Source organism: Onychomys torridus, chromosome X (assembly GCF_903995425.1).
Source record: "Onychomys torridus chromosome X, mOncTor1.1, whole genome shotgun sequence".
NCBI classification, from domain to species: Eukaryota; Metazoa; Chordata; class Mammalia; order Rodentia; family Cricetidae; genus Onychomys; species Onychomys torridus.
In genome coordinates this window covers 109,693,496-109,708,334 of record NC_050466.1, presented here as the reverse complement: position 1 = coordinate 109,708,334, position 14,839 = coordinate 109,693,496, and the positions used below count along the sequence as shown (strand labels likewise).

General features: G+C 37.8%; 1 non-coding gene across 1 annotated transcript; it reads right to left on the bottom strand.

Moving 5' to 3' along the window:
* Positions 1-14,126: 14,126 nt before the first annotated feature.
* On the bottom strand, positions 14,127-14,230 carry LOC118574963. The gene has a single exon (XR_004943826.1). It is a non-coding gene; the product is annotated as a U6 spliceosomal RNA (small nuclear RNA).
* Positions 14,231-14,839: the final 609 nt, after the last annotated feature.

Below are 14,839 nucleotides of genomic sequence, written 5' to 3'. Positions count from 1 at the left end.
ATCCTAGCATTCCTAAGGCAAAGATCCATCTCAATCTCTGTGAGTTCAAGGCCACCCTGGAAACAGCCAGGCATGGTGACTCACACCTTTAATCACAGAAAGTGAGCCTTTAATCTCAGGAAATGAGGGTAGAAAGCAGAGAAGTATATAAGGAGTGAGGATCTAGAGCTGGTTAAGGTTTCAGACATTCGAGAAGCAGTTCAGGTGAGACCCATTCGGATGAGGACACTAAGGCTTCCAGCCTGAGGAAACAGGATTAGCTGAGGAACTGGCAAGATGAGGTAGCTGTGGCCTATTCTGTTTCTCTGATCTTCCAGCATTCACCCCAATAACTGGCCCCAGGTTTGTTTTTATTAATAAGACCTTCTAAGATTCGTGCTACAGTTCAGGGGAAAGAGACCTTAGGGGAGCGGGAGATCCCAGCTGGATCAAGATCAGAGAGGGAGAACAAGGAAAGATGAAGACCCCAATGGGAATAGGAAGAACCAAAGTGCTAGAGAGGTCCCCAGAAATCCACAAAGGTACCTCCACAATAGACTACTGGCAATGGTCAATAGAAATATCCAACTGACCTACTCTGGTGATTGGAGGGCAGAACACTCTAACTGTCATGATAGAACTCTCATCCAATGACTGATGGAAGCAGATGCAGAGATCTATGGCCAGGTCTCAGGTGGAGCTCCAGGAGTCCAATCAGTGAGAGAAAGGAGGGATTATATGAGCAAGAGATGTTGAGACCACTATTGGAAAAAGCACAGAGACAAATAGCCAAACTAGTAGAAACACAAGAACTATGAACCAATAGCTGAGGAGTCCTCATGGAACTGGATCAGGCCCTCTGGATAAGTGAGACAGTTGATTAGCTTGAAGTATTTAGGAGGCCCCCAGGCAGTAGGACCAGGACCTGTCCTTAGTGCATGAGCTGGCTTTCTGGAACCCAGGGCCTATGCTGGGACACTTTGCTTAGCCTAGGTGAAGGGAAGAGGGGACTGGACCTGCCTCAACTGAATCTACCAGGCTGAGCTGAATCCTGCCTTGCAGGAAGTGGGAATGGGGGGTGGATGGGGAGAAGTGCAGGTGGGGAGGAGGGTGGAGGGAGGACAGGGGAATCCATGGCTGATATGTAAAATTAAATGAATTATAAAATTTTAAAAAACATATTTCATGCATATACAAATATACCATATTAATGTTAATCCAGCAGTATTGAATTATTAATATTAATAAATCAGAGAAACTAAAAACAATTATCTTCATAGTTTATCTACTCACAGCAGTTTGTGTCATGATGAAATTTTTCTCAATCAGCTTGCAAGTCTGCTATTCCTGGGCTAAGGTAAACTTTGGTGGATTGGGAATAATCCTTCATATGTTCTTGGCCCAGCCCCTCCTAATCCATCAGGGAGCTCAGAATACAATTTGATATATGTGACCTTGATCATTCATGATGTTCTACTCAGAGCAAGTGACTATATGATCTCCCTGATATAGAATAGGGTCAGGATCAGGTTAGAGAGATAGGGAGCTAATATAAAAAAGCATGTGATGCATGAAAAATTCTAATGTCTTTTTTTTTTTTTTTGCTACAATGGAAAAACTTTCTCAGTCTTCTTAATTTAAAATGACTTTCCTTTAAAGAAACATTCCAAAGAAACAGAACTTCTGCCATGCCTGTTTCCCTACTGGGACATTTCCATTTCTTTTGTCATGTTGTGGTAGTTACAGATGTTGAACAGTTGTTCTGTTTAAAATAGTCTTCAATCTTCATTTACTAAGTTGCAAGTTAGTTACTTCTGTGTACCCAATGTTTAGTAAGTTCTGTAAGCAGTAATGGAGGAGAATTTGAGAAATAAATCAGTTTCTTCAGCACAGAAAATGAGACTATTTGCTGTATAAAAAATTAACAGGAGTGGAATTGATAAATCCTAAAAGAATAGAATTGATTTAAAATAAGGAAACTATCTCAAGAAAGTGAGTTATAGCATTTAGCTTTTAAAATACTGAAACAACTGTAACGGGCAGTATTACAGTGTCTGGAAAATGAACAGTTTGCTGCTCCAGCTGCTGTCACAAGACTCCAATGCCTTTCTTTTCCTGCCCCCTGGTGGACACAGTGCTGAACAGAAAATTCCACAAATACACCCTAGAAAAAACTGAGGCAAAATCAGGAATAATATGCATTCTATGTATCTAGGAACTTCCATATGCTCTATTGATTATCTTCCTGATAATCCTGTAGAATGAATACTGATGTTCTCACTTGAATCCCAGTGTATGGAAGTAAGATATACGTCAGACCGCTCCACAGAGAACATGCATTTTCACAGAGAAATGTCCACTTCCAACTATCCAGTTAATCTCCAGCATCCAAAAAGGATTATGGGTTTTTAGTTACTTTTTGTTTATTTTACTTAAAAAATTTTGTTTTCCACAGTTATTTATTAAGCAGAAGATGTGTTATAGTGTACATTTGGAGGTTAAAGGATTGTGGGAGGTTATTTTCTCCTTCCACCATGTGGGTTCCCAATATTGAACTCAGATCTTCAGTCTCACTGGCAAGTCTTTATTCACTGATTCATCTCTTTGGACCGTTAGTTTAGTTTAGTTTAGTTGTGTTTTGTTCTTAGTGGTTTTGTTCTTTGTTCTTTGTTATTGTTTGATCTTCCCTATTTAGTTCAAGCTGGTCTCCTGTAGGGCTGTCATCACAGGTATGCATCACCACAACTGGATCATTTTCTTTGCTTCATTATGATACTACCCAGTTTTTTCTTACTTCAAAAAATGAACATATTTAATACAATGTAATGCCTCACTACCTGGATGACCTCCAATATATTGAAATGACCTTTTCAGGCATCTCCAATGTCCCTTATTGATTGTGTACCTTGTTTCACATTACCTTCGAGTGGGATGGTGTCACTATATTCAACTTTCTTCTCACTCCATCCCTCTATCCTAAACATGATTTCATCACCAGTGTGCTAGATATAGCAACATAAGCCTGCTGTGTTCAGTCAACATTTGCAAACAAGTGATAGTAGAGGGATACATGCACCATCTTAAAGTAGCACACATTGTCCATGAATTTGCGTTGTTCTATTTGTATATTTCTCATTGTTTGGTTCCACTCCTCTCTGTAGCATCTCCTCTCAGCTAGAATCTCTCTTCTCTCTATTCATTCTTCTGCTCTTTTACCAGCTTCTACCACTCACATCTCCATTAAAGCCTTTGGTTGAACTCTTTTGCTGTCCCCCTCCCCCCAGACCCAAAGACTTTGTCTGTGCAGGCTAGCAAAGTGCTCTCAACTCTATTTTCATCAATACAAAAAGCCAATAGAAACACTGAAATGCCATCCTAATGGCAAAGATCAGAATCTTTGGGCATGGCTCTCTTTTGTCATATACTTGCTACCCCATTACTAGGGATAAAGTACTTAGACAAAAGCAACTTAATGGAGGATGGATTTATTTCAGCTCACAATTTAAGGCAGAGTTCATCATGGCACAGAAGAAAAAGCACGAGGAGCCTAAAGTGGTTGGTCCCATAACATCCACAGTCAGGCAACAGAGATTTACCAAAGGAATGATGTGAAGACCATCATCTATATTATTCTAGATTTTGTCGATTTGACAATTGGCAAAAACACATCATATTCATATAACTGAAAGTCTCCTTCCTGTTACAGAATTAATCTGCCCTTGTGAGAGCAGCATCTACTGTGGCACTAGACATCCTGGTCAGGAAACAGACCATACATTTGGCCATGGAGTCCGGTCAATGAGGAGGCTTCAAGCAAGAGGACAAGCACAGGTCACAAGATAGAGTGTTGAGGAAGTGTTGGTATGGAAGGAAAGCAGGAAGTAGAAAGAACATAGGAACTTATGTAATACTGTCTATTTATACTTATGATGATCCTCATCTCAGATCTCTGACCAAACCCATATCTGCTCATAACATTCTGGGGGATTTTTCCACCACTGTCAATAGAAATAGGGCAAAAAGTATCAAGAAAATATACTGGTGACCATGTGTACATTGTTGCTCTATATCACACATCTAAAATTTACTCATGGTTTTTCCTTGTTTTAAGGCAGTCTTGCTATATAATTATGGCTGATCTGTTAATTGCTACATGTCTTTTCTCTTTTTAATTGAAAAAATGATTTTTTATACAGTATATACCAGTCATGATTTCTCTCCCTCATCTCCTCTCAGATCCTCCCTACCTCCCCATCCATCAACCCCCACTCCTTCTTTCTCCTTCTTTAGGAAACAAACAGAAAAAAATAGAATACAATAAACAAAACTAGGTGAGAAAAAACAAATAGACAACAAAAACAAAGAAAAAGCACAAGAAGCAAATATACATGCAGAGACAGGTACATACAACAAACCCAAACAAAGACAAAATCAGAAACCATATTACATGAGCAAAAGACGAGGAAGGTACAAAATTTCCAGATAAAGTATCATGAAACAACAACAACAACAACAAAAACCTTCCAAAAATGCCATTTAATTTTGAGTTGGCTATATACTGTTGGGCATGGGACCTTCCCTTAAATGTGGTTTTTATATATAATGAGACTCTATTGGAGAAAACATTTTTTTTCCTTTGTGATTGGAGATAGCTTCTTGGTTAGCATTGAGAGATCATGTTGATTTCTGCCTTTCATGTAGTTTTGAACTGTGCTGTCACTGTCTCAGTGAGTTGGTATATGTATCTATTCTAACATGTCTGGAAGGCATTGTTTCCTTTGTGTCTTCTGTACCCCATGACTCTTACAATCGTTTGGCCTCCTCTTTCACAGGGATCCCTGAACCTGAACTCTGAGAGAAGGGGTTTGATGGAGATATTGAGACATTCCATTTAGGACTGGATGTTTCAAGCTCTTGCTCTCGCCACCGCTCTCTCTCTACACACACACTTTGTCCAAGTGTGGATCTCTGTATTTGTTTCCATCAACTGCAGGTAGAAGCATCTATGATGATGGCTGAATATGACACTGTGATATGTGAGTATGATCTGTGGGTATAACAGAATATTTTAGGAGTCATTATATTTCTACATTTCTTTAGCAGAGCAATAATATTTGCTTTTCCCCAGGTCAATGGCTTTCTAGCCTCAGGTTCTTGGGCAACCAAACAGTGTCAGGCTTTGGTTCTATATGATGGATTGGATCTTAAATCCAATCAGACAGTGGTTGATTACTTTTTAAACTTTTATACTACTATTGAATCAATGTATCATGTAGGCAGGTCACCGTTGAAGATCAAAGAGTTTATAGCTGGTTTGGTGTTTACTTTTCTCCTTTTCTAGTGTTCAGAGTCTATTTCAGTACTGCAAAAATTATTCAGTAGTAGTGAAAGCTCTGGTTAGGCATCAGCTCTTCCTCTCAATATTCAATGAGATCTGCAGATGTTGTCTTTAGCAATAGGGCCTTGCCATCCATTTGCAGAGAGCAATCAATAGCCTTGAAAATACCCTGAGTTATTTGGTGGTTTCTATGGGACTCTTTGGCCAACAACTCTGTTGGGTGGAACATATTCCAGACATTGGTTGCTTCATTTAGTGGTAAGAGATGCCTAGTTGTGGCTTTCTTTCCCCTTTATTTGGTGATCCCATTTAGATTTCTTTAATACACACACACACACACACACACACACACACACACACACACACACACACACACACACCCCACACCACACACACACACACATGCATGCATATACACATATATAAGCTTCTACTGTAGTAGATGTCCATATCACTCCTCAAATGGCCCCTAATGTTCATTGTCCCTTCATGTATTCTCTCCCTTCCCTTTCTTCTCTCTCCCTCTCCATTTAACCCTTCTGTTTCAGTCTCCTCATCCTTACAACATCTATCTATTACTATGTATTCTACTTCCCTTTCCTCTGGAAATCTTTCCTTCTCCCATAGTCCCTTATACTATACTTAACCTCTGTGGTTATATGGATTGTAGCATGCCTATAGAAGGCTGAAAAATCTAACAGTAACATATAAATTTATACATATAATATTTTTCTTTTTGGTTCTGATCACCCTCAGTCAGGATGACATTTTTTTCTAGCTCTAGCCACTTTCCTGAAATTTTCATGTTTTTTAATACTGAGAAATATTCTATTATGTAGTTGTATTACATTTTATTTACTAATTTATCTGTTGACAGATATTTAAGCTATTTCCAATTCCCGGCTATTATGATTAGACAAGCCATGAACATGGATGAGTAAGTGTCTCTATAGTAAGATGTAGAGTCCTTTGGGTGTATATTCAAGAGTGGTATAGCTAGATATTGAGGTCCAGTCTGATTCTATCTTAAGATTAAGAGCCACCTTGTTACAAGGTCAAAATAAGTTCACTCTTGTTTTCTGTAAAACTTGGATTTGACAAGGTATTGACCTATTTTCTGGAATTTGACGTTCAACACCCTATTCTGCCAAATAATTTTGAAGTTCCTTCCTATGTAACAAAAATTCCTCTGGAAACCCCTTAACCCTTGAAAACCCACTAGTTTTACAGTTTTGGAACTATGTAAAATCACTGTCTCCTATGTTCACAGCTTTTTTTCTGAAAGCCTGCTTTAGGGAGATAACCTTATAGGACAGAAAATAAAACTTGCATAATTTGGAAAATTGTCATTACTCCTGTTTGGGGGGATTAAGAGTAGATATGTGCCCAGCTTCCTGAGGAACTGCCACATTGATTTCCATATTGCCCTTGAAAGTTTATACTTGCCCTAGCAATGGATGAGTGTTCTACTTGCTCCACATCCTTGCCAGCATGAACTGTCACTTGTGCTATTACAATTTTCCATATTCCTGTTAGCATCAGTGTTCTCTATCGGTATTCAAGTCTGTGTTCACACACATATCCATTTTAATGGATGTGGTAATACTTTACCACAGCAACAGAAGTGTAATACAGAAAGTAGATTATATTTTTTTATTATTATTTATTTTTTTCTCTTTAAGATTGATATTGCTAAATATCTTGATGTGTCATGGTCATCATTTTATTTTCTCAAAACATACCTATTCAAACTAATAGATCACTTATTTCCTTTCCTTGATAATTTCATATGTGTATATAATGTATTTTGAAAACATTCATTATTCCAATACCCCATTTTATGCTCTCCCATCCACTCTGAAGCCTTTTCCAACATTTCAACAAGCATTCCTTTTTCTTTCATGCTTTTAGCTCTCTCTTTTTCAGTTTGTTGAGACAGGTTTTCTGTGTGTAACAGGCTTAGTTGTCCTGGAACTCACAGAGATCTATCTATCTCTCCCTCCCAAGTGCTGGGATTAAGTTAGGCATGGGCTACTATGCCTGATCACCTTCCTCTTTATAATGAACCATTTAGTTTGATTAGTTTGCTTGCATGGGCATCAGTGTGAGGTTACTTAGTAGAATATGGGCAACTTCTCAGTGGCTAATAAACTGAAGAAAAGTTACTCTACTTCTTCAGTTAGCCCTAATTGCCACGGGAGCAATTGGCAGGTGCTGGTAAACTCTTTTGATCTCCTCCTCCACACATGATGGAATGTGGATAAGCCCAATATCCTGCAGGCTTTATGCAGGTATATACCAGCTGCTGTGTGTTCATGAGTACAATTGTGTGTATCCAGAAGACAGCATTTCACAAAACTTACTTCAATCTTCCTGTTATTACATTTTTCAAGCTTTCTATTCCATTTAGCCTTTGTGGTACTTAATGTGTGGGTGTGATAAAGATGTTCTATTTAAGAATAGACATTCAGTATCTTGACCTCAGCACTTTGACCAATTATTTGTATTTGTTAGTTACTGCTCATTACCAAATGAAACTTGTCTGACCAAGGTTAAGAGCACCTAGTTTACGGGTGTAACATAAATATTCAGAAAGCAATGTGACAACATGACCATTGAGCAAAATAACAATAGCAGATTCCACTTTGGAGCCTATGACCTCCATAGTTTGTCAATTTTTAATTAGAATTATATTATCAGGATTGAACTCCATTAAGATGGTGGTTGGTTTCCCCTCAGAATAGTCTTGCCATTATTATAGGAGATACATTTTATATGAGAGATAGGTAGCAGATGGAGTCTATCTCTGGATATGACCATTGATGAGTTTTCTCACCTAATGGCCTGAATAGCATCTTCTAGCACTATAAAAACTAGCTCATAGGAATAATGTTTCTATCCCAGTTCCAGTTTTAATATTTCTATGCCCTGCAAGCAACACTTATGGTATCTTCAGTACTAAGGTCTGGTGGGCACATAAGATCAATGGGAGTAGCTTTTGTTATTTTGAGCACCTCTGGGACTTACTTAACCAGCATCTTTTTTTATTATATTTGTGTTTTAATTTTACACATCAGCCATGGGTTCCCCTGTCCTCCCCCCTCCCGCCCCCGGCTCCGCCCCCGCCTTCTCCCCATCCCCTCCCCTCCATTCCCATCTCCTCCAGGACCAAGACTCCCCTGGGGATTCATTTAAACCTGATGGATTCAGTACAGGCAGGTCCAGTCCCCTCTTTCCAGGCTGAGCAAAGTGTCCCTGTGTAAGCCCAAGGTTCCAAACAGCCAGCTCATGCACTAAGGACAGGTCCAGGTCCCACTGCCTGGGTGCCTCCCAACAGTTCAAGCTATTCGATTGTCTCACTTATCCAGAGGGCCTGACCCAGCTGGGGCCTCCACAGCCTTTGGTTCATAATTCACGTGCTTCCATTCGTTTGGCTATTTGTCCCTATGCCTCACAATCTTATAATGAAATGTCCTATGCCCCATACTTGAGTGTTCATATAAAAACCTATTGTTTCTGGGAGCAACATTCCATACATGCAGGGAATCTCCACTCTAACTGCTTCTTGATTTTAAGTATTTTTGTAAATAGCTTGCAAAGTTGTGTGTTTTAATGTGGCTTTGTCAGATGAATGCAGGAATGTTTAGAGAAATCTTCATTATTTCTTTAGTAGTTGCTCAAATGTGGTAATTAAAAATATTAAACCAAAGTTCCTGTTTGTATTGGATAGTCCTTGACAAAAACATAATGAGCTTATAGTCAGACTTTTCACAATTGGAAAACTATTTTCTCCAAGGCAAAATGTCTTATTAAAGGATTTCACATACTTGGAATAGCCCTTTCCTCTCCCCTTCTATAGTACTAAGAGTGGTTGTACCTAAAAGATTTTTCTCAACTATGTGGGAAAAAGGTACTTCTAAATAACTTAAACTGAATCTAAATATTTTAGTGTGTGTGTGTGTGTGTGTGTGTGTGTGTGTGTGTGTGTGTGTTGTGCTACCTTCAATAACCCTCAGGAAATTGTGCCTGCTGGTGGATGGTCTAAGACTGATCTATACTTCCCCTAAGTACAAGTTTGAATTTAATACGTGAATGAAATAATATTGGCATGTACTTTTCTTGCATGCTTTGAGATTTTCAAACATAGCCTGATAACTTTTATTGATTACTATTTTTCTTAAAAAAGTTGATGAATTATAATGTTTTCTGGTACCATAAGAAGCACCTCATAAAGGCATCCTTACTATAAGTCACACTGACTTAAATATGAGTTTTAAAACGTTCCTTATTTATCTTCATAGAATGAAAGGTTTCTTTTAATGGTCCCTCAGTTGGGGATAGTCTTGAAAATTTATTTTCTCTAAAAGAATTTTGCTATTTCTGTAATTTTGTTTTCATTTCTTTGTAGCTTCTTCATTCAGAATTTGAGATAGATTTTAGACTTTCTTTTTTTAACTGCAGTTTTATAACTGAAAAATTCCTTTTCCATTTAATAACTACTTTACATCCAATAAATTTATTTTATGTTTTCATTTTATTAAATATATTTTATATTTACCTTTTTATTTTATTCAACATTCATTCTGAATTTAATTAACAAATACCCATGTATTACTCTATTTCTGATTATCTTATCATTAATTTCTTGCTTATTTTACTATAAAATATAGTCAAAATTCTAACCAGTCTTATTAAATAAAAAACACAGAGCCAGATATAGGGATGAGAGCCACCAACCAACCTTGCCTCACCAGCTCTGTAGCTTCCAAAAAGCCATGACTTCCTGTCTACCCAGGCTTTTATTGCCTTGCTGTTCTGTCCTCACTTCCTTGTCACTGCCTGTCTGTACAGACCTCCAGGTTTCTATGATTGGTACTAGGATTAAAAGCATATGTCACCGTGCTTGGCTCTGTTTCCTAGTATGGCCTTGAACACACAGAGACCCTGCCTGCCAAGTGATCAGATTAAGAACATGAATAATGTTCTAAAGACTTTCTATATACTTGAGACTAAAAAGATTCTTTGTACTGTTATTTGCTAGATTGCTCTATACCTATCAATTTCTCTTGTCCCCATAGACGTCTTCTAGTGTTTAATGTTTCCTGTTTAGAACACAGTTCATTGAAAATTCAACATTCATTTTGTGTCTACTTGTCTCCTCTGCCAGCTACACATATACTCCATATTCAGCCATCTTTTACAATAAGCTCCGAAATGATCGGGTAATAACTTTTTGTATTATGTCTTACTATTTTGTTTTTTCTTTGCAAGAGAGTCAATCTGCAACATCTTTGTCCTCTGCATTATCAAAGAGTCAATGTTATTATTTCATAGTGTGGTGTATAGCATGTACAAAATTATTTTCCTTAAGGTTTTCATGTTCATGTGTTCTTCTATTTTCCTGTAACTCCAGTCCTAAAATTGCCATATAAATGTAATAGGAGTTGTAATATTGTAGCTGAACTTTTCTCTGGACCTGCCCAGTCCCACAGACACAGCAGCCACTTATAAAATAATAATTTAGAAGCATATATTAATTAAAACTGCATGGCTGCCAGGCAGTGGTGGCACACGTCTTGAATCCCAGCAATCCGGGAGGCAGAGGCAGGCAGATCTCTGTGAGTTCAAGGCCAGCCTGGTCTCCAAAGCAAGTTCCAGGAAAGACGCAAAACTGCACAGAGAAACCCTGACTTGAAAAACTAAAATAAATAAATAAATAAATAAATAAATAAATAAATAAATAAATAACTGCATGGCCATTAGCTCAGGCCTACCACTGGCTAGCTCACATTTAAACTCAGCCCATTTCTGTTAATCTATATGACGCCACATGTTCTGTGGCTTTACCTGTATGTCATTGCATGTTGCTCCCTGGATGGTGGGCTGGTATTTCCTGACTCAGCCTTCCACTTCCCAGAATTATCCTTATCTGTTTATCCTACTTATACTTCCTGCCTGGGTACTGGCCAATCAGTGTTTTATTTATCAACCAATCAGAGAAACACATTCATGGCATACAGAACATCCCACAGCTTAATATTCATTTTTAGTATTTTGTATTTTTAATCTTTTTTGAGTTTTTATATTCTTAAATATATATTTTTGCCACATACACATCCTCTTTTTTTCACTTTTGGTTATACTATTTTATTACAACACCAGGAAAGTAATTAATATATAACATAATAATTTAAAAAATAAAAACATAAGAAAGAAATCAAAAATTCCTGTTGGATTATCCAAATCAGTACTTTGCTCACAAAAGCTAAGATGAAACCAGAGCATACAACCCGCTATTTACTCTCCTGAAAGTCTATAATGGTTTACTAAAGTCAAAGTTACATGGCATAATTACTTCTTTTGTCCTTGACATAAACTTATACTTCATCTGCAACTACGTCAGCCTGTCCTGAAATTCTTAGCTTTGGTACATATTTGCTGTGATATTATCTATCAGGACCAAATCCAAAATAGCCTCCTCAAGTAAATCCCCACTTCATGATAAGCATTGACTTTTCTTCTACAATCAATTGAGCTTTGTTGTCTTCAGTATAGCAAAGAAATTCCTCAGATTTCAACAACATTAGATTTAGATGAGTTAATAATAATCCCAAGATTTTGATAAATAATTTTTTAAATTCTGTTTCAACTCAGGATGTATAAAATGAATGAACAGACAAAACTACATGGATTGCTAAGAGGAATTCTAAGTGGTTTTGGTTTCTTATTCAAAAAACAGTGTTTAATCTAATAGGGTATATTTAACTGACTTTTGAATTCATTTGAATATTGCCAAACTGTCTTAATAATTTACCTGGGAATAAGAATTCATATTTTTATAGCTAATGGGCCATATAAAATTACATTGATTTATTTTTTCAAACATCATTTTTGTACTGATTCTTTGGGAATTTCATATAATGTACCCCAATCACACTCATTTCCCAGTCCCTCCTTATACACCCTTTCAGTGTACTCCCAAAATGAAATAAAAAAAATAATAATTAAAAGAAGCCAAAAGTCTTTTCACTCCTCCATCTCTCCCACTTCTCTATGACTTTATTTATTTTAGTGCCATTGGGAGGAGTGGCATGTCAAAAATCATGCAGTATATCCTTTGGTCCAAACAGCTTTACCTACAAATGTTTAGTGTAATGATTGTTGGTCTACTTCAAAGCCTCTGGCTTCTATTGCATCTTTGATGGTACTGAAACTTCTCTCAGATATCATGATATTTCCTCATATCCTGTAGATCATTTGGCTATAGTTGCATAGTACCAGTCATTTCACATGCTTCATCAGGTCATAGATGGGGTAGATGTTTGGATTGGTAAACTCAAACCACTGGATATGGGCCTGGGTGGCAGCTGAGCTAAGACTGCCATGCTTAGGCTAGCAGCAGAGCTAGCTCTCCAGTGCTTATGGAGAGGGATGGAGCCAGTTCTCCTGAGTACAGGGGCAGCTCTCCCATGATGGGTGGGGTTAGCTCTCCCTGGGATGGCCTGGGGTAATTGGGGTCAGTTCTCCTGTGAGGGTTGGGGTCAGCTCTCTTGCTGTAGCAGCCAACAAGGGGCAGGAACAGATCTCCCAGCGTCAGTGAAGAGTGGTTACACCTTTGCATGACACTGAGATTTCAACAGGAATGGTTTACATGGCCCTTGATGGTAACATAAGTCATGGACATGAACATAGACACTGGTCTTGGGAGGGCCATGAACATAGACATGGCCCTTGACAACCCAGGCTAGACAATACCATGGCTACACACATCATCATAGGCCACCCAGATTTGTATGGCCTAGGTGAGAGCATAGCACTTGGATGCCAATATGTCCACAAGTGGCAGACTAGACTCAGTCATCCTTGTGGCCTATAGTCCACAAACAACACAGATCCAAGTTGTGGTAGTACCACAAACACAGACATGATCCTTGGCAGTAGACTGATCCCCATGGTGGCAGCATAGGCTACTCAGATTGGTATGGCCCCTGTGGGAGCATGGCCTTTGGGTATCAACATGGCCCCAGGTGGTAACCCAGATCCTGGGCATCTGCATGGCCTTAGACATAAACACAGATCCCAGGTTTGGCAGAGCCATGGACCCAGACATGGTCTGCAGAAACAGCTTGGGCCCAAACTTTACCAAGGCCCCAGGTGATAGCACAGGCCCCTCAAATTAGCATGGCCTCAGTGGTGGCATGACCCTAAGTATAGGTCCTCTTTTAAGAACTAAGTCTTATGTCTGTCTTCTATTTTGTATTTGTTTATTGTTACTGTCTTTTTTTTACTTTTTTTCTCTTGGTAGAAGCAATTATTGTAATAATGATGTTAGTAGTTTTATCTGTTGAATAAAACAACTAATTTTGAAGATAATACTTCTCCATTTGCCTATTTTAGTTTTCCTTTTATTCTTTATTCTGAAATTTAATATGCTTCAAATTTCAAACACAAAGGCTTACACAAGACTTTAATAATGTATAATCCATTAAAAAAATTAACAATGTTTACATTTTATAATTACAGTTCTAGATGTCTGTCAGTGTTTACCATATTTTTTTAAATTTAATATATTAACATTTTTTTAAAATTTTACATACCAACCCCAGTTGCCCCTCTTTTCCCTCCCTTTCTCCCGCCTCCTCACCTCCCTCCTACTCTATCCCCCATCCACTCCTCAGAGTGGGTAAGGCCTTCCATGGTAGTCAATAAATCTGGCATACCAAGTTGAAGGAGAGCCTAGTCCTTCCCCATTGTATCAAGGCTGAGCAAGGTATCCCACTACAGGGAATGGGCTCTAAAAAGTCAGTTCAAAAATGAACACTTCATGAATTTGTGTGTCATCCTTGCACAGGGACCATGCTAATCTTCTCTGTATTGGTCCAATTTTAGTGTATGTGCTGCTGAAGCAAGCACCAGTGTTTACCATATTATGTGAAATAAATGAGTATGTATTATGACCTAACTATACTAGAAATAAATTCATGGTTTAGGCTGTTCTGTTCACTGCATATTAATATACGTTGAGTCTAAATCATATAATTTGAACACATTTTTATAAAATTGCTGATCATATAAAATTTCCCTCATTATAGAAACATAGTATTGTAAATGGTCCTTTATACTTACTTTAGGGACAATGAAAGGATGCTCTCACTTCCTAGTGTCTGGACAACCTTTTACAGAGAACTAAAATTAAGAAAAATAGATGCATGTTACTTATTAAGAAATTGCAATTATAAACTAATTTTTGTGTTTATGACTGTCAGAAAAGTTGCTTCTGTTGCTCTCATTTCATATGCAGTTTTTAAATCTCTATCCATTTGTACCTTCAAATTGAAACTCTTAATGTGTAATACCTTATAAATCTGGCAAAGTTCCACTTATGATGGTATGTTTTCATCAATATGTAATGTAAGTGGTTTCATGACTAAAATATATGAGTACCATCTACTAATGTTTGTAGTTCTTTAAAGTTGTAGAAGTGAAATTTCATACTGATTCTCTTTACAAATACGTACTTGA